Genomic DNA, 25384 nt, shown 5'->3' on the forward strand with positions numbered 1-25384 from the left:
CCAGTCCGGTTCTCACAGCGCCTGTGGAAGGCAGTGTGGCAGTTTGCAGGTGATGGCCATGAACTAGCCGGCCTCAGAGCTGTCTCCCTGCACCCCCCGTGACCCCGCATCCGTGCATACCCCACAGTGGGAGGGTTGGCACGGCTGGGGTCTGAGCGGGTCCTCCAGGCTGTGCTGTTGGGCCCAGCCGCCTCCTCCACAGCATGAGATAGGCACCATGTGCTGAGTGGGCGCGCTGAAATCGGCACCCGAGTGCCCACCTGGGGAGGGATTGCCGGGCTCTGCCGCCACCTCTGCCCACCCCCTGCCCTGGGATGAAGGGTGGCCACAGCTCCTGGGAAGGCAGACACGGGGCCACACTTCTCTGGCTGCCCACAGTGGGCCTGGGGTGGGAGCCGCAGTGGCGTCTGCAGAGCCAGGCCTGGGAGGAGGCGGGGCCAGCCCTGGCCCTCCCCGCCCCCACACCTGCAAACTACCAGCAGTCCTTGCTGGCACGCTGTGCCCGACATACACACGGGTATGCACCTACTCGCCTGTGCTTGGAGACAGCCAGCTGTTCCCTGCCGAGGACTGAGTTGGGGACTGAGGGCAGAGGAGGGGTCCAGTAGGCTCCTGTGCTGGCCACCCGCCTGGCTGGGCTCTTGCTGCTTCGCCCGGCCTGTCCCCCAGGGCAGACCCTGGTCTCCTGGGAGACCATCAACACCCGTGGCTGCCTGGAGGCTCAGCGGTGCCCCCTGTAGGCCAAGGTCACAGCCACCCGGCCAAGCCACCAGGCTGAGATGCCTGTTCTATGGGCACTAGGTGTCAGGAGGGTACTGCTCACACCCAGGGCTTGCTGGGTGCCTGTCCCGGGAGGCCTTGGCCTTGGAAGGGAGGACAGGAGGAAGGGGGCTCAGGCCCTGTTTGGACCCTGTGCAGTGGAGTCCACAGTGTACTGTGGAGCCCCCTGGCTGCCCTGGGGAGCCCACCCCACAGGCAGGGGCTGGCTCCTGCCCAGCCAGCTGCCTAGGGCCCCTGCCTCCCCTGCGCAGGGAGCCTGTAGGGCAGAGTGGGTCAGTCTGTGAGTCCATGAAGGCAGGTGCCCAGGTGCCCAGGGACCAGGCATTGTCGCTTCCTCTCGGGCTCTGGGACCCAGGCCACGTGATCACATGGAGGGGTGCTGGTGGCTGTGTGCCAGCCAGGCGGTCAGCCAGGCCAGGCCCCCGCCTCAGTTCCTGCTGTGTACAAAGGTGCTGCTGACTGGCCAGCGGGACCTGGTCTGACTGTTCTCTTTATGTGCGCTCGTTAGGACAGGCCAGGCTGTTATGGAGTGTGGCTGCCACAGGCCGAGCTGTCGCCACATCAGCCCTGATGGGTTGGGCCCCCGAGGCTCTGCCCTGGTACTCGGTGGCCACACACAAGGTCCAGGGGCTCCAGGCCTAGTGGGTTCAGGGCTCTGACAGCAGCTCACACAAGAGGGCAGACACCTGGGCTCACCCCGCCCGTCCGTAGGGTGGGGAGACGGTGCCCACCCCGCCCGTCCCCCACCTTTGCCAGCCCAGTGCTGCCCAGTGACTCAGGTCAGATCTGAGGAAAATCGTTTTGACCACCAAGGGCCAAGGCAACACAGATCTGGTGTGGAACATCTGCCTGGACAGAGTGACCCCAGACCCTGGTCCCCCCAACCAGCAGCCACCTGGGCAGAGTGACCCCAGACCCTGGTCCCCCCAACCAGCAGCCACCTGGACAGAGTGACCCCAGACCCTGGTCCCCCCAACCAGCAGCCACCTGGACAGAGTGACCCCAGACCCTGGTCCCCCCAACCAGCAGCCACCTGGGCAGAGTGACCCCAGACCCTGGTCCCCCCAACCAGCAGCCACCTGGACAGAGTGACCCCAGACCCTGGTCCCCCCAACCAGCAGCCACCTGGACAGAGTGACCCCAGACCCTGGTCCCCCCAACCAGCAGCCACCTGGGCAGAGTGACCCCAGACCCTGGTCCCCCCAACCAGCAGCCACCTGGGCAGAGTGACCCCAGACCCTGGTCCCCCCAACCAGCAGCCACCTGGGCAGAGTGACCCCAGACCCTGGTTCCCCCAGCAGCAGCCACCTGGACAGAGTGACCCCAGACCCTGGTCCCCCCAACCAGCAGCCACCTGGGCAGAGTGACCCCAGACCCTGGTCCCCCCAACCAGCAGCCACCTGGGCAGAGTGACCCCAGACCCTGGTCCCCCCAACCAGCAGCCACCTGGACAGAGTGACCCCAGACCCTGGTCCCCCCAACCAGCAGCCACCTGGGCAGAGTGACCCCAGACCCTGGTCCCCCCAACCAGCAGCCACCTGGACAGAGTGACCCCAGACCCTGGTCCCCCCAACCAGCAGCCACCTGGGCAGAGTGACCCCAGACCCTGGTCCCCCCAATCAGCAGCCACCTGGACAGAGTGACCCCAGACCCTGGTCCCCCCAACCAGCAGCCACCTGGACAGAGTGACCCCAGACCCTGGTCCCCCCAATCAGCAGCCACCTGGACAGAGTGACCCCAGACCCTGGTCCCCCCAACCAGCAGCCACCTGGACAGAGTGACCCCAGACCCTGGTCCCCCCAACCAGCAGCCACCTGGACAGAGTGACCCCAGACCCTGGTCCCCCCAACCAGCAGCCACCTGGACAGAGTGACCCCAGACCCTGGTCCCCCCAACCAGCAGCCACCTGGGCAGAGTGACCCCAGACCCTGGTCCCCCCAACCAGCAGCCACCTGGACAGAGTGACCCCAGACCCTGGTCCCCCCAACCAGCAGCCACCTGGACAGAGTGACCCCAGACCCTGGTCCCCCCAACCAGCAGCCACCTGGACAGAGTGACCCCAGACCCTGGTCCCCCCAACCAGCAGCCACCTGGACAGAGTGACCCCAGACCCTGGTCCCCCCAACCAGCAGCCACCTGGACAGAGTGACCCCAGACCCTGGTCCCCCCAACCAGCAGCCACCTGGACAGAGTGACCCCAGACCCTGGTCCCCCCAACCAGCAGCCACCTGGACAGAGTTAGGGAGTAGAATGCGCTGGGCAGGCAGAGTGGCCATCCATTCCACCCCCGAGGGACGGGCAGAGTGGCCGCTCTCCCCCCACCCCAGGAACGGGCAGAGTGGCCGCTCTCCCCCCACCCCAGGGACGGGCAGAGTGGCCGCTCTCTCCCTACCCCAGGGACGGGCGGAGTGGCCGCTCTCCCCCCACCCCAGGGACGGGCGGAGTGGCCGCTCTCCCCCCACCCCAGGGACAGAATGGCTGTTTACTCCTCGCCAAACTTGGGAGAAGATTGGGTCGGAAGCATTAGGGTCATCCTGTGGGGTTTCTGTCGAACTTCCCGCTGTGGAGAACCAGGTGGGCAGGACAGGACTGTCAGCTGACCTGTAAAGGCCGGGGAGGGTCTGGGGGTGCCTGGGTGAGGGGTCGGACACAGCCCAGTGAAGGGAAGTGCATAAGTTGCCCCCAGCTGGGCTAGCTATGCCCAGACCCTCCCATGGCCATGGCTGCCTGGCCTGCTCCCAGTACGGACCCAGGTCCCTCCCCTGCTTACTGCTCCTGCAGGAAGCCCCCCTTCTCTGCGGTCCAGCAGATCGAGGCGGCTGAGTGCTGACCACCTGGGAAGTGGTGAGCAGGGTGGGAGCACAGCCCCAGGCCCAACCTCCCCCACTGGGCACCTGCTCCCCGGACGGCCCTCCTCGGCAGGTGTGCAGCGAGGGAGGGAAAAGCCAGCCATCGCCAATTAGAAGGGCGCTCTGGGCCCGCGCGGGGGGGAGGGGCTCTGCTCAACCCGCCCAGTGGCTAGGCACAGCCCAGGGCCAGTTCTCAGGTCTCGCCCACCTCAGTCCCCACTGCCCAGGGCCACCTGAGCCCCACGCCTGGGCTGAGCACCCCGCCAGGAAATTCTCTTTGGCCCTAAGAAACGTACCTGGGGCAGCAGCGGGGTCCTGGCCGGCTTGGCTGCAGCTTCTGGCCGATGACTGGGCAGGGCTCCTCCCTGGGGGGAGCTGAACTTCCCCAGGGCCGGCAGCCGGCAGGCGGGGCGGGGGCCACCTGTCGGAGCTGTCTCCTCTTGCTGCCCGGGCTCTGTTCCACCTGTGCTTAATAATGCAGAGGGGGCGTAGCCCCCATGCACCTGCCACTTCTGGCGCGTCTCGATCTCAGGGGCACCAATGGTTTCCAGAGCTGGGGCGGGCTGGTGGGGGAAGGGTGTAGGCTTGCCATGCTCCTGTCCTGCCCGTCTGGCCGAGGCTGCTGGGGCTCCCCAGGGTTGACGGGTGAGCCACTGGCTGTGGCCGTTGGGACCGTCCTGTTCCAAGGTGCCCAGTGCCCCAAGTCGGGGCAGCTTTGCAGGTGCCCTGTGCCTGGTACCCAAAGCCGTGGCTGGGATCCAGGCTCCCACAGCGCTCTGACGAGTATGGTAGCTGAGTGCAGACCACCTGGCTGTAGTGGACGGACCACATTAAGGGGCTCCCAGCCAGGACCTCAGCAACATCTTAGAATTTGAGACGCAGAGAGGGACCTCCCACCCACCGGTCACCGCCAGAAGTCTGTGATGGCAGTGCCAGGCAGAAGCAGGGGCCAAGGATTCCTGCCCGTCTCCCACGTGGCAGCAGGGGCCCGAGCACTTGGGTGCCCATCTCCCACGTGGTGGCAGGGACCCGAGCACTTGGGCACAGACCTGCCACCTCCCAGGTGCGTGCTGGCCAGGAGCTCTGACGTGGGCTACAAGCATCTTCACTGCAGGGCCACACGTCTACGTCGGCCCGCAGCCCCATCCAAGCCTGTCCAACCTTGGCCACTTCTAAGCCCCCACCAGCCTCGAGGCTTCTGTCCTGCCCACCGTGGGTCCGTCCGCACTCAGCAGCCCACAGGGTCCTCCTAGGCCTGGGGAACACCTCGGTCTCAGCACCCCCTCCCCAGTTTCCGCCTCTCACGGCTGCTGTTGGCCCTGCTGCCCCTCCACCCCTCAGGAGGACCTGGCTCACTCCTGCGTGCGACCCAGTTGTCACTCCCCTCGTCCCGTGTGTGACCCAGCTGTCGCTGCCCTTGTCCCCAGGGCTGGCTTGGCTCGCCAGGTCCCCGCTGCCTTTCCTCCCCTTGGGCGTGTCGGCCGCGGGAGGTTACAGTCTGCTGGCCATGAGGTAACAGGACGAGGCAGTGAGCAGAGCAGATGAGAGGCGAGGAGGTCTCCGGGGCCTGTGCTGCTGGGGCCCCCAAGGCCCAGGCACCCCGAGTCCGAGGGGCTGGGTGGAGCCCCAGGGCCCGGGAAGTTGCAGGGACAGGATAGAGGCTGGTGCTGGCCACTGTCGTGTGTTGGCGTTTGCAGCCTGCGTGGCTTCGAACAGAGGAAGTTTATCAGCCTGACAACGAGGAATCATTAATCACGCAATAAAATAACATGGCGAAATGAGTTTTCATAACGCGCTGGTCTAATTATCATCGTGCCCACTACACTCAACACGGTCATTTATATCCACGATGTTCAAGTATGCAAACAGTAATTAACGTGCTAATGAACCGGGGGCCCCAGAGCCTCCCCTCCCTGAGCTAATTTGCATGTTAATTATCATTAGCGACAAGGGAAACAAGTTATAAACAGTCTAATTAGCAGGCAGACCATTTTTACAAGAAACTGCACGCTACCTGACATGTGAGTGAGTGGGAGATTAATGGAGTCGGCCTGGGTGGGGTGCGGGGTTGGGGACCCCTGTGAGTGAGCAGGGTGACGGTGCTTGGAGGTCTCAGGATACCTGAGAGGAGTGGGGGTCAGGCTTGGGATGGCAGGACTACAGGACAGGTGGTCTGCCGTGTGGAGCGCCCTGACCCAGCCCAAAGGGCGAGGTAGCTGTTATTACAGACCATCATGTCGTTGGGGTGCAGGTGGCTAAGGCATGGCGCCCCAAGTCAGAGCTCTGCCCTCCCCGGCTCTACTTCCCATCCAGCTCCCCGCCAACGCGCCAAGCTGCAGGAGACGGCCCAAGTGGCTGGGCCTCTGAGACCGGGTGGAGCTCCCGCCTCCTGCTGTAACCTGGCCCGATCCTGGCTCCTGTGGCCAGTGTGGACTGAGCTGGCAGATGCAAAATACCCCTCCTCTGTCCCTCTGCCCTTTGAGGAGGACAAATCTGACGGTGGGAAGGCTGGGCTCCGCTCCCACGGTGACGGCGGGGAAGGGGAGCTGGCTGGGGTGCCCTGGAAGCAGCCTCGGGGGATGGGGCACTGCTCTGGCAACCCTGCACCAGGCAGGCCCAGGAGGGCCCAAGCTGGGGTGACCGCCACTGCTGCCTGGTGATGGCCTCGCATCACCATCTTCCTGGCTGAGTCTGGGGCCCCAGGGGCTCTCGGCTGGGCCCCCCAGCCAGGGCCTGGTGCCTGGCAGCCTGGTCATCTCCACACCTGCTTCTCCTTCAGACACGAGCCAAGGGCTTCCTCAGAGCACTGCGGGAGCTGGAGCTAGCTTGGTCTGGGCTCCATCCCAGGCCGGGGCTGGGTCAGCCTGAGGCTGGCAGCCAGTTCCAGGTCTCCTCCCTGGGGGCTCTGCCCCGAGGCCCACCCTCCATGGCCCCCACAGCAACACTGTGGACTCTGGGAGCTGTGGGTGCAGGGCGGCCCTTGTTCCTTGGCCGCCAGCCAGTAGGTGGGCATAGCTGGGAGGTCCCCGGGAACCCTCAGGGAGCAGGCCATGCCCAGAAAACGTCCCAACCCGACCTGTGCAGCCCGGGTGAACACCCCTTCCCCTTCAGGGCCAGCCTTCACCAGGGGTGAAGGCTGCATGTGTCTGTACAACCGTGTTAACGTGACTGATAAAGCCCTGGGCGGCCTCTTGACCACAATGAGTAGGCCTGAACCCACCGGGAGATGCCAGGGAGTCAGGCAGGAGGGCGGAGTCAGCGAGGAGGGCGGAGTCAGTGAGGAGGGCGGAGTCAGTGAGGAGGGCGGAGTCAGTGAGGAGGGTGGAGCCAGTGAGGGGGCGGAGTCAGTGAGGAGGGTGTAGCCAGTGAGGAGGGCGGAGTCCGCGAGGAGGGTGGAGTCAGTGAGGAGGAGGGCGGAGTCAGCGAGGAGGAGGCGGAGTCAGCGAGGAGGAGGCGGAGTCAGCAAGGAGGAGGCGGAGTCAGCCAGGAAGCTTGAACTGCCCTCAGGGGCAGCCAGGGTGTGGACATCAGCTTTTGCCCCCTCTCTGGGCGTCTCGCCCTCAGCTCACTACCCTGAGACCCCATCCAGGCTTCCGGGCAGCTCTGCCTGTGGCCAGATGGAGCAACCGAATAGCCAACCTCAGTTGCACCGAGCGAAGGTCTCCATTCTGATTGCTGGAGACCCCCAAGTCATGGTGTTTCCAGGTGCCCGAGTCGTTCTTAAACACGGCCGGGCATTGGGCCTCCTTCCTGGAAGCCTGTCCCGGCCCTGTCCACTGTCCCGGCTGAACTCACGGCCCCTGGGACCGGGCCGCTCTTGCCCGCTAAGGCCTCAGGCCCTTGCTGGCTGAGGGGCTGCCATGGACCCTGGCCACCATGCAGCCAGGAGCTGCCTTGTCCTGGGCTCGTGGTGGCCTCCACGGGGCTGCAAGAGCCGCAGGCTGAGGACAGGGCCTTCGCCACAGCCCGTGTGTGCCCATGGACACTTAGGAAAGTTCACGGATTAAGGGCGCGTGCAGCCTCTCCCTGTCGCCGACCATGAGCGCAGCACGCACTTCAGTTGTTTTTGCATTAATGCAAGCTCACCTTCCAGTTCCACTCCCCTGAGCGTTCTGAAGTTCTCTCCCAACGTGTGCACAGGTGTGAGCCTGTGTGCGTGCAAGCGTGTGCGTATGCGCCACATACCTGAGTGCCCACATGTGGCGTGTGAGCACGAGGCCCCATCCCGGTTCGGGCCACCCCCCTGGGGGCGCCACGTGACACAGCAACCCCCCTGCGGGCCTAGACATGCCTTGCTGGGCCCACCAGGCATGGAGAGGCCAGGGCTCGGTGCAGGCCTGCGTCTGCCTCTGAGCCTGGCCCTGGAGGGCCCTGGCCCCTCTGCCCTGCTGCGCTCCGCACGCTTTACCCCTGTCGGTGGCACAGCAGTTGGACAGGGAGGCCAGCGTGGGTCCCATGGCCAGGGTGTGGGCATCCAAGGGGGCCTCTCCTTGTGCAAACTGGGGGCCCTTGGGCTCACGCCTCTGACCTGGTCTTGGACTCGGGCTGGCTTTTTGCCAGGGCAGTGAGACCAAGGTCACATCAGCTGTGGATGCTGCAGCGGCTGGGGGTGGGCCCAGGCCCTCTACACCCGATCCTCCGTCCGCCCCTGGCCTTAGGTGGGGACCAGCGGCCAGTATTGGGGGGCCCGGGGAGGGGGTGTGGAGCAGGTGCTGAGCTGGCCTAGGCTCTGTGGCCTCCTGCACACTGGAATCCCCAGGCTCCCGGGGCGGAGCTGGGAGGTACCTGTGATGGGGAAACCAGGTTCCCAGGGCTGGCACAGGTGGCATCTGGAGAGGGTGGTGGCCCCGGGGGAACCTGAGCCCATTTATCCTTTAAAGATGCATCTATTTCTATTTGAAAGGTGGAGAAATAGACAGAGAACACACAGAAGGCTCTTCCATCCTTTAGTTTCGCCCCCAAGTGGCTGCGAGGGCTGGAGCTGAGCTGATCCGGAGCCGGGAGCCGGGAGCTTCTTGCGGGTCTCCCTGGGGGGTGTGGGTCTAAGCACTTGGGAGTCAGTCCTCCGCTGCTGTCCCAGGCGCATTAGCAGGGAGCTGGATGGGAAGTGAGGCGCCCCTATGCTAGGCAGCATCCAGGCCCCACCCCAGGAGGCTCCTCCGTCTGGGCTCCTTGTTCAGGGCAGCCCCCAGCCAGCACGCTGTGGGTGGAGGCTCCGCACAGAGCTGAGGGCAGCCCGGCCCGCATGTCCGTTTCTGCAGGTAGGCTGGACGGTGGGAGTGAGGGCCACATGCTGGGGTACACGGTGCCATAGGGCAGTGTCCTCTGCATGGTGGGCCCGTGTCTCCTGTCTGCCTGTTCTCCCAGGCTGGGGGGTGTCCGACCCGCGTGCCCCTCGCAGGAGATATGCGGACAGGCGGAGACAGTGACTTCCTCCAGGGCCTCCTCCCACGGTCATTGCACCAAGTGGCCAGCAGAGGGAGGCCACGCTCCATTCTTCCCTCTGGCCACAGGGAGGTCACAGTGCAGGCCCAGAGGGCACCTTGGCCTGGCAAGCGGCTCACGGACCAGGGATGGAGCTCTGGCTCCGTGCACTCCGGGCTGGGCCTGCACAGCGTCCACTGTGGGCATCTGGGCTGCCAAGGAGGCGACAGGCAGGGCAGGGGCTCACACGGAGACCACACTGCCCCCATTCCAACTCCTGACCAGTCTCCAGGCTGTCCGTGGCCTCAGTTCTGGGCTGTGTTCCGGCCACAGCTTTCTGGGGGGACGCAGCTCACCCCACGATGGCGGGCTCAGGGTGGGGACCGGGGCCATGTTGGCTAAAGGCGGCTGGCATGCTGCCCTGCCCGGGCGTGCAGTGGCAAGCCGGCGTGTCTGGAGAGCCTCCTGGGCTTCCCAGGGCAAGGCCTGGGAGGTGGGGGTGCGGGCTCCAACCTCTCTGGGGACTCAGGGCTGGGGGCGGGCACATGGCCGGGGTTGTGGAGGTCATGCCTGAGTCGGCGCGGCTGCCCCCCAGGCCCTGCCCCTTCCCGCCGTGGAGGCGGGAGGGAACATCGCTTCTATCCCACATGCGCCCTGCTGCCCTGGGCTCGGGCACCAGATGTGGGTTCCAGGCCGGGGGTCCCGTGCCAGGTCCAGGCGTGGCCGCTGGCACCGTCACGGGCTCTGGGTAACGAGCAGCAGGTGCGCCTGTAAGCGGAGCTGGGCGCCGGGGTTCTGCACAGGCAGCTGCCCTTCCCCCGCACCTGCCAGCCGGCTGGCCATGCGGGCACTGGCACCAACAGGCCCGCCAGCCGCTGGTGGGGTGTCACCAGGCTCGGCTGACAGCCAGGGGCCGCATCAGCCGTGTGGGTGCAGAGCTGTCTGCCAGGTAACAGGCTTGATTAATTTTGTGCCTAGAGGTTTTTTTTTTTTTTTCTTCTTTCTTTTCCCAAAGAATCAGAGAAAACAAAATATTTTTCTAATTAAATAAATCTTGGGTGCACGTTAATGGAGGCCGTCTGTGGGTCTGTGGCAGGGCAGGGAGAAGTGGAATAATGATTTTATTTTTTCATTAAATAGAATTATAGGCAGTTACTCAAAGCAACGCGGAGCCTAATTGAAAGAAACCCATTTCTTCTTAATTTACTTTCACGGTTTTGGATGATAAAAGAGTGTGTTCGTTGGAAAATTAAATAAAAAACACAACACAAGGAAAGGACTTTGTTAGGCAAGTTATTTGGCCTTCAAGCTCCAAGTGATGGTCCCCAGGCTCAGGTGAGCAGAGGGAGCCGGGGTGGGGGTCCTGCGGGGTTCCTAGGCTCAGGTGAGCAGAGGGGAACCCAGGTGGGGGTCCTGTGGGGCTCCTAGGCTCAGGTGAGCAGAGGGGAGCCCGGATGGGGGTCCTGCGGGGTCCTGCGGGGTTCCCAGGCTCAGGTGAGCAGGGGGAGCCCAGGTGGGGGTCCTGTGGGGCCCCTGGGCTCAGGCGAGCAGAGGGAGGCCGGGTGGGGGTCCTGCGGGGTTCCTAGGCTCAGGTGAGCAGAGGGGAGCCCGGGTGGGGGTCCTGCGGGGTCCTGCGGGGCCCCTGGGCTCAGGTGAGCAGGGGGAGGCCGGGTGGGAGTCCTGCGGGGCCCCCAGGCTGAGGTGAGCAGAGGGAGCCCGGGTGGGGGTCCTACGGGGTTCCTAGGCTCAGGTGAGCAGGGGGAGCCCAGGTGGGGGTCCTGCGGGGCCCCCGGGCTCAGGTGAGCAGAGGGGAGCCCAGGTGGGGGTCCTGCGGGGCCCCCAGGCTCGGGTGAGCAGCAGCTCCAAGGCCTGGTGCTCCTCAGGCCCTGTGGATCCCACAGCCTTCGGGGATCCGCCCTGCCCACAGCACCCTGTCCCTGGGCTGCCAGGAGTAAGTCCCCGCCCTCCTCCCTGGCACTGGAGTGTGTTCTGCTCTCAGACCCTCAGATCAGTACTGGATTGGGTATCTTGGATCTCTGGTGGGCAGTGCCAGGGACGCCTGGTGGGTACCATGACCCACATCCGGGCTGCAGACTGTGCTGGTCCTGCAGAATCTGCTCCTCCCCCGGTGGGCTGCTGTGCCAGCGTGGCACCTGGCACTCTCTTCCCGGAGCTCAGTGTAGCTGCTGTGTGGATTGGCCTTGTCAACCCGAGCCTGCCTCTTGTCACACCTACTGAGTACTAGCACTTGTCCAGGGTGTACTGAGTACCAGCACTCATCCAGGGTGTACTGAGTACCAGCACTCGTCCAGGGCCTGCTGAGTACCAGCACTCGTTCAACGTCTACTGATCACCAGTACTTGTCCGGTGTCTACCAAGTACCAGCACTTGTCTAGGGTCTACTGAGCACCAGCACTCATGCAGGGCCTGCTGAGTACCAGCACTCGTCCAGGGTGTACTGAGTACCAACACTCATCCAACGTCTACTGATCACCAGTACTTGTCCAGTATCTACCAAGTACCGGCACTTGTCTAAGGTCTACTGAGCACCAGCACTCATCCAGGGCCTGCTGAGTACCAGCACTCGTCCAGGGTGTACTGAGTACCAGCACTCGTCCAGGGCCTGCTGAGTACAAGCACCAGCAGTCCAAGCTCTGGGGCAGGAGTTGGGGAGGGGCACTGCGGTAGGGAGGTGGGGCTCTGCGTCCCTTGAGCCGTGTGCTGTGGTAAGGGGCAGGTGCTGGCCCGAATGGCCACCGAGCTTGTCAGGTGCAGACTCTGAACCTCGGACTGAATTCTCAAGTTATTTATCTTCATTAACTCACGTTTCGATCTCATGTCTGGCCGGTGGCGACCCGGTCACGTGCGTGCGGGTCTAGTAGCTCTGGGGGTCCCAGTGACTTCACCGCCGTATGCCGCCCCCCAGGAGTGCTGGGCGGGAGCGCAGCCCCACGAGGTCAGAGGAGGGGAAAGCGTTCATACAAATAAAAACCATTTTTAATTATTTGTAAAAATGCAGAGTCCAGAGCGCAGAACATGGTCCCGAAGGGATACAGGCTCCCCACTGCCGTCAGGCTCTGCCCCTGCAGCCCCTCCCCTGTGCTGGAGGGCGGTGTGGGAAGAGGGCTCGGCAGCTGAGGGGAGGGGCTCCTCCAGTTCACCAGGTGTCTCCTCTGCCCAGTTGCCAGGCCACCAGGGCAGCAGCGGTGCCCGCCTGGTGCTTGCTGTGGGCATGGGGACTAGGCCCCCTTGTGTGGGGGTGCCACGGGCCTCGCCCGCCTCCTGACCACGTCCAGCTCTGTCAGGTCTGGCTGTGTCACAGCCAGTGTGCCAGACCCTTTCCACAAGCTGTGTGGGGGTGGGGGCGGGGGGTCGGCTGGTCTTTGCCTACACCAGCCTGCCTCGCAGGCTTTCCATCCGTGGGAGAGGCAGGAGCCTGGGGCTATGTATACACAGGGTTTGGGCCGCGCCCCCCCGTGGCTGCGTGTCCCCTCATCTCTCCCCCGTGGCTGCGTGTACCCTCCTCACCCCCCCGTGGCTGTGTGTCCCGTCATCTCTCCCCTGTGGCTGCGTGTTCCCTCCTCACCCCCCGTGGCTGCGTGTCCCCTCCTCAGCCCCCCGTGGCTGCGTGCCCCCTCCTCACCTGTCCTGCCCCCCACTACCTGGAGAGCCCCGCAGGAGAGCCCTGGGGCTGTTGAGCACGGGTGATGGCCAGGCAGCATCCAGCGAGGCCTGACAAATGTCCCCCTTGTTACCGGGCCCCGGTAGGTGCAGTCACATTTTTCCCTGTAATCACAGTATTAAACTTTAATATCCGAGATTAATAAAACATACTCTCCCTAATAGAGCCAGCGGGGGCCGGGGCGAGCGCGGGCAGAAGATGGTCCCTGGGCGCCGCTCTCTGATGCGTCCCCCTCTGGGCTGGCAGCTGAGGCGGGATGGCCCGCCTCCATTTCCCGTGCCTTGCTGCAGCCCCAAGCCCCGTTTCCTGTCCCTGGGCCCCCAGATCTGCCACCCTAGGCCCTTGGTCTCTGGAACGCATCCTTGGCCACCCAGCCCTCCTCTGCTGGCCCCTGGCTGGAGCCTCCGGGAGGGTCCTTGGGGGTCTCAGGTGTGCTGTGGAACTCCTAATCTTGTCACCCCATCCCCAGGGCTGGGAACCTCGGAACTTCTGCATCTTCTGAAGAAGGAAGCTCTCTGGAGGGCGCCTCCGGGGAGGGGGTGCCCGGCCTGGCTCCTTGGACAAGCTCAGCACCCAGCCCAGGCACTTCCTCCTTGCGCCCTGTGGCTGGTGACTATGGGGGGGATGGGGAGGCTGAGAAAGGGGAGGGTCTCAGGTGGATGTCCCTGCCCCGCCCTGCCCCCTCCACTCCGCCCATGCCCTGCCCCTGTGCTCACTGCCTTGGGCCCTTGCCTGCAGTATGGGCAGAGGACACGGACCATCCTCATCCTCCCTCAGCCGGCAGCTGACCGCCCCCTCCAGGCTGCTCTCCTGCTCAGCGTGGGCATGGCGCAGGGGAGGAGCTGACCCCACCCAGCCGGCAGACGCTGCTGGACAGCCCTGGGTGGACCCTGAGAGCCACATGCACAGCCCCACGCTCTGTGGCCTGGCTGCAAGACGTCCCTTCTGTGCCCATGCAGGCCTGCCTCCCACGCCCTCGCAAGCCCCACCCCTGTCGGAGAGATTTCAGGCTCCGTCAGGTTGTGAACTTGCAGCCATAGACCCACCAGGACCTTTAGCTCCCATCATGCACCTGGAGCCATGCTCAAGCCCCGCCGACTTTGGCCTTTTCTGCGCATTCAGTTGGCTTTGGCGAGCCCCCCCCCCCCCCCAAGCTATCAGTTTGTGAATTGCCAGTCCTGCTTGTGAGAACCTGGGTGGCGGCCTGCTTTTGTTACCTTCAGCTCCTCGCTGGACCTGCCCCAAGCCTGGCTTTGCCTTTCGTCTTGCTGGAGAGGAGCTGGTATCCCACGGTCCCGGCTGCTCCGCCTCCATTGAGCTCCCTGCTAATGCGCGTTGCAAGGCTGTGCAGGACGAACTGAGCTCCTGCAGCATGTGGAGAGCCCCAGGAAGCTGCTGGCTTCGTCTGCCCAGCCCTGGCGTTGCAGCGACTTAGGGAGTGAGTTGGGCCAAGGACGCCCTCTCTGTAACTCTGTCTTTCACATATAAAATGAATCTTACAGATTTTTGTTGGAGAAAATGGCCAGGTCTGGCTCATGACTGTCTTGGGTAGCAGGGTTAGATGCTGGTGCAGCCGCCCGTGTATTGCAACCTCGTAGCCCTGCAAGTACGCCGGCTGAGCCTTAACCCACGTGGTGGCACGGGAGAGGTGACCAGGCCACGGGATCATGGGCTCCTAGCAAGGGGCACCAGAGGTGGGTGTTGGGCTGGGGGCCTCGACCCTGCTTGGGACACCGGCACACACAGCTGGGGGCCTGGGTTCAAGTCCAGCTCCAGCCAGCAGACACCTGGGAGACAGCAGGGACGGCTCCTGCGCATGGGGTGCTGCCTCCCACGTGGGCGCCCGGACAGGGCCAGGCCCGGTGTTGGCACCTGGGAAGGAGGCACAGGGACAGCTCCCACATAGGCGCCCGGATGGGGCCTGGCCCAGTGTTGGCACCCACCCGGGAGGGAGGCAGCAGGGACGGCTCCTGCGTGGCGCCCGAATGGGGCCTGGCCCGGTGTTGGCACCTGGGAAGGAGGCACAGGGACAGCTCCCACATAGGCGCCCGAATGGGGCCTGGCCCGGTGTTGACTGTGGTAGGTTTGAAGAGTAAACCTGCACACAGAAGCTTTTTCTCTGTTGTTTTGTTTCTATGCCCTTCCAAGTGGTAAGCACAGGCTTGGTTTTTAGAAGTGGCCCAGGAAGCTGTCCCCCCAATCTATCCTGGTGACAGCTGCCATTATTGGGAGGCTGGTCACAGGGCAAGTGCCCAAACCCGGGGGAACTGGGGTCATGGCCTCTGGCCACCATGGGAGGGGGCGACAGCTGCTGGCCACTTTGGTAGGGAGCCATTACTGTTGGCCACAGTGGGAGGGAGTCATGGCTGTGATGAGGAGCTATTGAGTTTGGGGGTAGGGAAGGTGAGTCCAGCCCCCCTCAGGCCCCTCGCAAATGGCCACATTGCTCAGCACTAGCTGCCAGCTGTGACAGCAGGAGATGCCCCAAGTCTTTGGGACCCTGCACCTATGTAGGAGCCCTGGAAGAGGACCCTGGCTCCTGGCTTCGGGTCAGCTCAGCTCTGGCCGTGGTGGCTGTTTGGGGAGTGAACCAGCAGACAGATGGTCTCTTTGCTTTCTCTGTTCCTTGCCCCACACTGTAATTCTTTGGGGTAAGTAAGTAGCTTTGAAATCTTTGGACGGAATGTTAGGTGTTACAGTTGGATTTGTGGTCTGACTCCGGTGTGTCCTTCGGCCCGCTCGGCTTTCTGAGTTTCCTTTAACGTCTTTCTTTCTCTGTGCGCTTGTCAGACACACGCACACACACATGCTTTGCAATATGTTATTGCGCATCACACCCACATCACACCCACATCCACACACCACACACATGCTGTGTATATATTATTCCTAATATTGTCTATCTAGCAGCCATCACATAGCACGTATAGCTGTTAATGTTTCCTTTAAAAAGTGAAGGCATGGGTCTGACAGGCTCAATGGTTATGGGACCCCTTGCATGTGCCAGGGTCCCATACGGGCACTGATTCTAATCCCAGCAGCTCCACTTCCCATCCAGCTCCCTGCCTGTGGCCTGGGAAAGCAGTCGGGGACGGCCCAATGCATTGGGACCCTGCACCCGCGTGGGAGACCCTGAAGAGGCTCTGGACTCCTGGCTTCAGATCGGCTCAGCTGTGGCCGTTGCAGCTACTTTGGGGGTGAACCAGGTGGACAGAAGATCTCCCTTTCTCTCTAAATCTGATCTGCCTTTCCAATAAAAATAAATAAATGTTAATAAAAAATGAGGGAAGGACATGATCTTCCCGCTTGCCCGCAGGATTCAGAGCCCGTGCCCACGCGGGAGGCGGCTCTGCCAGCCACGCCCCATACCTGCTCCAGTGGCCGCATTATTAACCAACTCTACAGACCCTTTGGTGGGTTCAAGCCACAAAAAACCGAGTCACACGCTCACATCTGGGGGTTTGGAAACCCGCCGAGGACCAAGCTCAGACCGGCCAAGCCCGGTTCAAATCTGGCCACTGCACTTTGCACCCAGCTCCCTTGCTGGTGGCCTGGGAAAGCAGCAGAGGACGACCCAGGGCCTTGGGACCCTGTGCCTGCGTGGGAGACTCGGGAGTAGCTTCTGGCTTCAGATGGGCTCAGCTCCAGCCATTCCGGGTACTTGGGGAGTGAATTAGCAGACAGAGCTTCCTGTTTTGTATGCATCTGCTGCGCCTTTCCAATAAAAATAAATGCATTATTTTTTAAGTGCAGGCTCTGAAGGGCCACGCCCTGACCGTGTGAACAGCTGTCGGGCCTGCACACTCCCTGAGGGATGCGCAGAGCCTGCAGGGTGCTGGCACAGGCCGTGGAGCCTCTGTGTGCCCATGTACATGTGTGTCCACATGTGTGCAAGCACACACGGGCAGACACGTGTACCAAGTGCATGTGACTGTGTGTGCCGGCGTGTGGCCACATTGTGCACATACCCGTGTGCCTGGCCATGTGCGCACACCTGTCTTTGGCCGTGTGTGGCCGCTTGTGAGCACGTGCGTGTGCCGTGTGTGCCCGGGCAGCCTCCTCAGTGCTTGTGTCCCTGCACACGCCTCCCTGGCCTTCCGCAAGGTGCCCGTCTTGGCCATGCTCGCGTCAGGGCCCAAGCTGCTGCTGGCTCCCTGCATGTTCACAGGCTCACACAGCCACCCCACAGCCCGCCTTCTGTAGTGCCCTGCCCCTGCCCAGAAGCTGGGCACCTGGCCAGTCCTCTCCTGCCTGCCTTGGGCATCTGGTGGAAACAGATCAACTCAGCGTGTCCTTCGGGGCCCGCACTTCTCACCAAGCGGGGCTGCAGCCTGCCCCGTCCTCCCAGGGACCCTGCCCTGTCCACCCAGAGATCCTGCCCTGTCCTCCTGGGGACCCTGCCCCGTCCTCCCAGAGATCCTGCCCTGTCCTCCTGGGGACCCTGCCCCCTCCTCCCAGAGATCCTGCCCTGTCTCCCTGGGGACCCTGCCCTGTCCACCCAGAGATCCTGCCCCGTCACCCCGGGGATCCTTCCTGCCCTGTCCTCCTGGGGACCCTGCCCCGTCCCCCTGGGGATCCTGCCCCGTCCCCCTGGGGACCCTGCCCTGTCCCCCTGGGGACCATGGAGGACAGTAGCCTTTGATTGTTGCTGCTGGGGTGACATCCTGCACACCCCAGGCTCTCAGGGCGGTGCTGGCTGACCACGTGCTGGGGCCACAGGTGAAGCCGCAGTGTCCAGGAGGGCCAGGACCCCTCTCTTCAGCGGGGATAGTAGCCACAGGGTTCAGCTCATTTTCTTCACTTTTGAATTCTTCTTTTTTCCCCTCTGTTAGAAAGACACAGGTTGGGGTGTGAGAGAGACAGAAGAGGGAGGGAGATGGAACGTAGTTGGCCACGAGCTGGTCCACTGCTCACATGGCCACAGAGCCAGGGCTGAGCTGGCCGACCCCAGCAGCTAGGAGCTCCACACAGGGCTCCCAGGTGAGCAGCAGGACCCAGGGACCGGAGCCACTGCCTACTTTGTGGCCCCACCTGCTGGACAGCAGCCTGGGGTTGGGGCGGCAGGGCGACGGGCAGGCGGCGAAGGTGGTGCTGGGATGGGAACCGCTCCCCATGGCTGAGCCACGTAGGCCTCCCCTGGGCCTGGTTCCTCATGAGACCTGGTCGCACGGTGGGCCGCCGGTGCCCGCACCTACACGGAGGTGAGCCGTGTCTGTCACCACCTCCGCAGTCGGCATTCTATGCAAGCCCGTGGCATGGTGGTTAGAGCCTTGGGAGCCCCAGTGGCTTTGGGGTGGCACGGGCCACGGCAGAGCCATTGGGCTCAAGCAGGAGGGCAGCCGGCGGCTGGAGCGGGGCTGGCAGGTTTCTCCAGGCACCCCTGCCCCCTGGCCGGCCAGGCTCAGAGCTGGCACCCGGAGCGTTGTGGGTAGGGCCTACCTGAGCTGTGCGCGTGGAGGGAGACGGGGTGGGTCAGCGGGAGCAACCGCTGGGCACAGGGCCCTGTGTCCTGCCTGGGAGGCAGGAGGGTCTCACGGGGGGCTCTGGGCCATGGCCTCCCTGGGGACTCTTGCTCCAGGGCAGTAAGTGCCAGAGACACTGGAGCTGTGCCCTGGTGCAGCTGTGCCCGAGGGGCGGGACAGCCAGGCCCGAGGGCGGCTGCCTGCCGGATGGCCGGGCCGCCAGGTGCCCTGCTCAGGGTGGTGCCCTTGGGTGGAGGCTCTCCTCCCTGGCTGCCTGGCTGGTCCTGTGTTCTCTGTCTCTCTCAGGTCCCTGGGCCCGGGGCTTGTTCATTCAGCGACGATGATGGTGGTGATGGTGTCACTGTTTTCTCTGCAACATGAATCCGTCATGTCCCTGGCTGCCAGCGCAGCCTGACCAGCCAGGATACCTGCGTGCGGCTCGGCGGGGCTGGGCTGCAGCCCCAAGCGTGGAAAAACTTGACGTCCCTGACAGCCTGGAAATGCCGGATTTCCTTTGGGCTTGCTGCAACCCTGAGCCCACTTCAGGGACCCCAGTCTCCTGCCTGGTAGCCCCCTGCTGGGGGGCCCCAGGAAGCTTCCAGAACCCCTTCCCCCACCGGGGCTGGTCCTCCCCTGCCCTCTATTGCCTAGCGAGTGCTCGCCGGGTAACCTTACCCCTGGGCAGGCGGCGATAGCATCTCCCTGCCGGTGACGGGCAGGAACTCACGAGCATGGAGTTAATAACGCAGGCTCCCAAAAAAACGCGGCTGGCAGAGGGAGACGCTGGCAGGAATAAAAGGGGCCGGTGTGGCTGTAATTGGGACCATGTGAACCTCCTCGGAGGGGGGATTAGGAGGAGAGACAGGCCTTGCCCGCGAAGATTAGTTTCAATTAGACGGGCTGGAGGCGAAAGGCCGGGCGCTGTGCAAGACGAAAACAGACGGGAGAAAGTTTCCGCGGCGGAGGCCCCGCGCCCGCAGCGGGCAGGGAGACCTGCTAATTGGAGGCGAAGCGTGCCTGGAGTTCGGAAGAACTCGCCGTAATCGATTCAACGCTGGCTTTACTTCTTGGCCGGCCGCGCACGGCCCCATCCCCAAGGCGCAAGGCACCTCGGCTGCAGACCAGGTGGGCTAGGGCTGCCCAGGGGCGCAGAGGCCAGTCAGCCGGCACGGCCACTCGGGGCGCCTGTCCGCAGCTTGAGGCCCCAGTGTGACGGCTGCTGGCCGTCTGGCCTGCCCTGGCTGTGCCGTTGCTGGAGTCACTGGCACTCTTGGGGCGCTTGCACTCTGCAGGCTGGGGGCCCCTTCCTCCCCTCCGCCCCCCATCCTCCCCTCCTCTCTTCCATCTCGCCAGTCCCTTTCTTCTCGCTCTAGCTCTACGGGAGGGTGGAATGCTAACGCCTCGTCCTTGCAGGCTCAGAAGTCGGCCCGCCTGGTCCAGCTCCTGCCTGGCTCCCCGCCAGCGGCCAGGCCTCAAGGCTCTCGCCTGAGAAATGGGTGCGTCATGGCGGTGGCTGCTGTGGCTGCTGCTCCTGCTGTCGCCCAGACTCACGAGCCCCAGGGGGCAGCCACGTCCCAGCTGGTGGCTCTCCGAGGGCCTCTGCGGGAATCCCAGCCTGGTGGCGAGCCTGAGGCCGGGTGCCAGGCGTGGTCGTGCCCGTACCCACCCCTCCCGGGCAGGGCCAGCTGCTCCCTGGCCTCGCCAGGCTGCTTGCCTCCTGGCCCCCCGAGCACGGACTACACGCGTGTGTTTTATAAATCCTTCCCATTGTAATGACAGCTAAATTATGGAAAATGCATTTTCACAGCTGGTGAGAAAACCCATTAGCATTAATCAAGGAGCCGGCCTCGTTGGGGATTCGCGGCCGGGTTTTGTTGGTGAAGTTATGGACGTGCTAAGCAGTCATTAGCGGGATCCGCGCGGCCGGGTCGGCCATCCATCTTCACCCGCCGTGGACGCCTCCCTGCCTGTGCTGGGGTCTCAGCTCAGTGCAGGACCCCCGGCCTGCCAGGACCCAGGCGGGGCTGAGGGCCTGGGCTCCAGGATGGCAGGAAGGACGGCGGGGTTCCAGTGAGGCCGGAGGGAAGACAAGCACCTTGATGTCTGGCAGGCCGCACGGAGATCTGGTGTCTGAGACCGTGTGAGGCTGACCCTGGCTCCTGCCCTCTGGTGTCTGACCTGGGTCCCCAGCCGGGCACTGCCGGGCACTGCGGGTGCTTGGTCCCCCTGCTGGACTTGCTGGGTCCCCAGCCGGGCACTGCCGGCCACTGCAGGGGCTTGGTCCCACTGCTGGACTTGCTGGGTCCCCAGCCGGGCACTGCTGGGCACTGCGGGTGCTTGGTCCCCCTGCTGGACTTGGGGTCTGGGGGTGTCTGCACGGGGTGCTTTTCTAGGCAGGCATTTGTTTTGGGTAAAATACCTGAGGAAACAGCTGTCAAGAGCCCTGAGCCGCCTGGGGTCCCGTCAGCTCCCCGACGCCTGGGGTCCCGTCAGCTCCCCGACGCCTGGGGTCCCGGTCAGCTCCCTGACGCCTGGGGTCCTGGTCAGCTCGCCGCTGCTGCCGCCGCTGCCTGGACTCACTCCCAGTGACCTGCCCAAGCTCCTGGCGAGGCCAACAGCGGACACACCCAGTCAGTGGCATCCCTGACCCCTCGCCGACACCTGGTGTGTCCATGGCACATCGTGGGCGTGTTGCATGGGGACACGTGGAGTGGCTGCTGCCTGCGCCGTAGGTCTTCCAGGTGCCACTGATCTTGTTACCACAGGGGACACGCATGGGGCATGGACAGCTCCTGGACCTCGTGTGTGTCCCCCACCTGTGCCCTGCCCCCTCTATTCACCTCCTTTCTCACCTCCTGAGGTCCCTCTGTACCAGATGCCCACACACTGTGCCCTTTCTCCCCCGAGGTCCAGCTTAAAGCCCCAACCTACGGGTCTGCACCAACCCTGGTCCTTCCCTGCTGCAGCTTTTGGGGTGGGACAGGCTGCCACCTAGTCCTTTAAGGACGCCACTCTGGAGACGACGGGCTCCCGCCTACCCTGCAGTTGAGCTGTGCATGGGCCACTGGCGCACAGGGAAGACACGCTGCCATGGGCCACCGGAAGGAGGAGTGTCACGGAGTCACTGCGGCACAGCGTGGCAGTTTGATATTGGATTCTCGACCTCCAGTGCCAAGATGCTGAACTTGTGTGACTACAGGACTGCCTTGGTAATGTGGGGGAGGACGGTGAGGGAGGGTCCCCGCACCTCCCGAACCGCATCCTGGGACATAAACATACAAACACTACGTATGTGTAAAGGAAACTACAGACACATGCATCACCATGGTGTCTGTGACGTGCAGGGCGCACGTGCAAGTCCCCTCATGTTCCAGTGAGCTGAGAGCTGCCAAGGGACAGCCCACACGTGGCAGGCCTGCTCCGGGAGTCCTCGAGGGAAGAGCCGGAGCCCTGGGGTGCCCTGGGGCCAGCCAGGGAAGAGTGGGAGCTGGGGGGGTGCCCTGGGGCCAGCCAGGGTAAAGTGGGAGCTGGGGGGTGCCCTGGGGCCAGCCAGGGAAGAGTGGGAGCTGGGGGGGTGCCCTGGGGCCAGCCAGGGAGGAGTGGGACCTGGGGGCGTGCCCTGGGGCCAGGAGAGCACCGGCTGCCTGAACTGCCCACCAGGGGGACCTAGAAGTAGCTCCTGCTTCTAGCCTGGTCAGCCAGTGCTGCGCCGTCTGGGGAGCGAAGCGGTGGAAGGGCTCTCTGTCGAACAAATAAAGAAAACCGAAACCAATGCAGGCATGCTGAAAGAAAGACACAGGGACCAAATGGGGGTCAGCTGGAAGCCACGTCCCCCGACCTTGCAGGAGCAGGCAGAGGGGCCCAGGCAGAGGAGCAGGGGGCCTCTGTCTCTGAGCGAGACCATCCTAGGGGCTGCCCGGTGTCGGGGGGAGCGGCAACGGGTGCTTTCCGGGATGGCACCTGCATGTTTCCTCCTGACATGCATGTGCCTTGGCCCTGGTGAGGCCAGGCTGACCCTGCCAGAGCCCGAGGGTGGGGGTGCTGAGTCCGCCAGGGAGTGTGGAGGTGGGCATCCCCCATGGCACTGTCTGCCAGGTGTCCCCCTACACACCAGGATAGCTCTGGGCAACCCTGATGGCTTCAGCTCTCATTTGCTAAATTTATTGTCAACTTTGGGGAGACCCATCAATATTTAAGGGTCTGTGCGTTTTCAGGGGACAGGGTCCAGCTGGCACCCACAGCTCCAGATGACACCCATACCCCCGTGGGAAGATTCAGGCTGTTGGGGGAGGTCTCAGGTCTGTCCAGGGGCCACACACCCCTTGTGGGTCTTGGGGAAGGGGCACCAATCAAGGGGTTGCCAGGCCTGTCCCCGGGTTAAGCCACACAGTCCTCTGGGGTGCCAGGGGCAGCTCCTTGCATACAGATGCCTGGTCAGTAACCCCGATGAACACCTGGCCTGGGCCCAGTCCCCGAGAACGCACGTGGCCCTGTGGCTGCCCTGGCTTGCTGGCCTCTCTGCCCAACCTGACGGCAGCGCCAGCCACCGTCCCCGATCGCCCAAGCCTCGGGTCATTTGTAACTTGCACAGTTGGCCAGGATGGGAAGGGTCAGTCCTCACCACCTCCGCATGCTGAGAGATGCCCAGAGCAGCTGGGTCCCTGACCATGCCCCCTCCTCTCAGTGCTGGCTCCCAGCCTCTGAGGGCAGCTGTGGCCAACACTGGCATGGCTGGGCTCACCAGGGACATGGTTGGGCTTGGTGTGGACACGGGGGCTGCCAGAGCTGCAGGCGCCCAGGGTGTTGGCCAGTGGTGCACCCGGGAGGGAGTCCTGGGTTCATTCAGTTGCTTCCCCTTGGCTGGTCTGGGGGCTGTGGCTTTGAGCTGGGGTGGGGTGCCGCCTGCCAGGGAAGGCTCAGGTGTGGCGAGCATGAGGTCTGGGGCTGGGCCCAGACCTTTCCCAAGGGGGACCTAGATGATCCCACCTCCTGGGCCATCCCAGAACTTGGGGACCCTCGAGGCCTGGATGGGGGTCAGGGTGGGGACCCAATGGGTGGGGCTGAATACACTTGGACCCCTCTGCTTGCCCTGGCCAGGGCTCCAGTTCAGGTGGTGTGGGTGGGTCTGGTGCCAGGCACTCCAGGTGTGAGGGTCTTGGCCTGTGTGGCTGGCACAACAGACAGCATGAAGCACCCACCTGTCTAAGCCAGCCAGTGGGCAGGGAGGACGGGGTGGGAGCTGGGGCAGCTCCCCGACCAGTGCAGGTGCAACAGAGAAGCAAGCCAAGGCCCTTGGAGGAGGCCTGGGCCTCCAGGCCAGGCTGGCCCCAAGCCTGGTGTGTCCACTCCAGCCGGGCTGTGCCTGGAGCGAGAGGTGGAGGCACAGCTGTGACCCAAGGACAAGATGGCGACAGGGGACAGAGATGGACGTGGACCAAGGTGAAGGGGGTGGGGGTGAGGAGTGGGTGCTGAAGTTCTGGTGCCCTGAGGACCCTCCCGTAGAAGTGCAATCTGCCCCACAGCTTTGGAGCCCAGGGCCTGGATGGGCAGCCTGGGAGGGGCTCAGCACACAGAGCAAATCCCCACCTGACTGGGCAGCTGGAGCCCCCTTGGGCAGCCTGACCTCACACAGGCGCTGAGCAGCACCCACAGGTGGCGGGCAGGGGCTGGCTCTGCACACACCTGCACTCGGCACTGGGGCGGCTCCGTCCACCTCATCCTGCAGAGGGGTCCCTGGTCAGCCGCACCAGTGGGCTCTCAACGCAGCTCAGCACACCAGGGTCGTCAGGGCTCAAGGTCACCGCCTGCAGATGGGTGGATCAGCCCAGTGGCCGGCCCACCCCTTCCAAGGGAGCCCGAAAGGACGCCCTTGTTCACTGAGGCTTTTCCAAAAGCTGACAGCTCGAATCAGCCTGATTTACCTGACACGTCCCAACCCGCGCTCTCTGTACGTGTTTCGCCGTGTAACCCAATCCCCACTCTCTTTACCACGGCCAGCCTGCCTCTCATGGTCACGGGGCTCGGAGTGTGCTGGGCTGGCTCAGGGCCACGTCACCCGTGCGAAGGTCCCACACCTGAGTGGGGGCCAGGGAGGGGCAGGTTTGCAGGCCCGGTCGGCAGGACCCCCAGAACCCTGGTAGCCCTTGGTGGAGCTGTCTTCCTCTGGAGCTGAGCTGAACCAAGCAAGAATCCTCTCTGGGTCACCTGCCACAGTGGCCTCAGACCGATTCTAGTCCCGCCCAGGTCACTCGGCAGCATGGGGTCCCCTGCCTGGCCGCTGGCTGGGGTCCCCTGCACCCACACCAGCAGACAACAGCTCTCAGACACTGCGGCCAGATGATCAGGGAGGGCTCCCTGGAGGAGGTGGTGTGCATGTGGTTAAGGATCAGCAGGAACCCTGGGCAGCGGGGTCAGCTGTGGTTGGGCTCCCAGGGTGGGCCTCCATGCTGAGTGGCCACAGCTTGGCCAGGACGAGTTCATTCGCCACGGGAGCCCAGGCCACACTGCCAGGTGTCCTTGCCATGGGAGCCTGCCACTGCCCAGTGGCCCCAGGCCCCGAGCCCAGACCCCTTCTGCTCTTGGTACGTGGGCCAGGGAGGGGGTTCTAAGCTGCTTTTCTGGGAATCTAGGGAACCCCTGTGGACTCCACTGTCCCCATCTCCTCCCTGGAGCCACCTGCTGTAGCCAAAGCAGCTGTGGAGGCGGCCTTGGGGCCCGCGGCCAGGCCGCTTGCTTGGGAAGAGGCAGGCAGAGCGCAGGAGCGCCGCGGCCACGGGCGCTGACCACTGTTTTGTGCCGGCTCCTCAGCGGCGCCCCCCCGGGAAGGGCCGGCCGCTCGGAGCCATACATCTCTGTCAGAACCCCCATGAATAAATTAACCTTTGTGAAGATTAGTGCGCTAATACCTCAGGGTTTCTAAATGGAACTAGCGCGGCAACATTGTGACAGAGCTCGCTGAGCCTGCCAGGCCACTGGCCCACTGGGCCCAGGATGAGGACCAGGCTAGAGCGAGGAGGTGGGGGGAGGGCCGGAGCTGGGGCTGCACCTGTGTTTGCGGGGGTCTCTGCCTATCTCAGGGTGGGCCAGGTGTGCGGGTGCCCGCAGACCCGGCTGGTGTCCGGGAAGCCTCTGAACCCCTGGGGGCAGGTGGAGGCTGGGCCTGTGGTCACCCACAGCAGGGGTCACCA

The 25384-nt window shown here is 64.0% G+C and overlaps 1 protein-coding gene across 1 annotated transcript in view; it reads left to right on the forward strand.

Annotated features, from left to right (window-relative positions):
- The window catches only part of PRXL2B (peroxiredoxin like 2B), a 144423-nt gene that overhangs the window by 44631 nt on the left and 74408 nt on the right, over window positions 1–25384 (forward strand). The gene's annotated exons all lie outside the window — the stretch shown is intronic.

Source organism: Ochotona princeps, chromosome 2 (assembly GCF_030435755.1).
Source record: "Ochotona princeps isolate mOchPri1 chromosome 2, mOchPri1.hap1, whole genome shotgun sequence".
NCBI lineage: Eukaryota > Metazoa > Chordata > Mammalia > Lagomorpha > Ochotonidae > Ochotona > Ochotona princeps.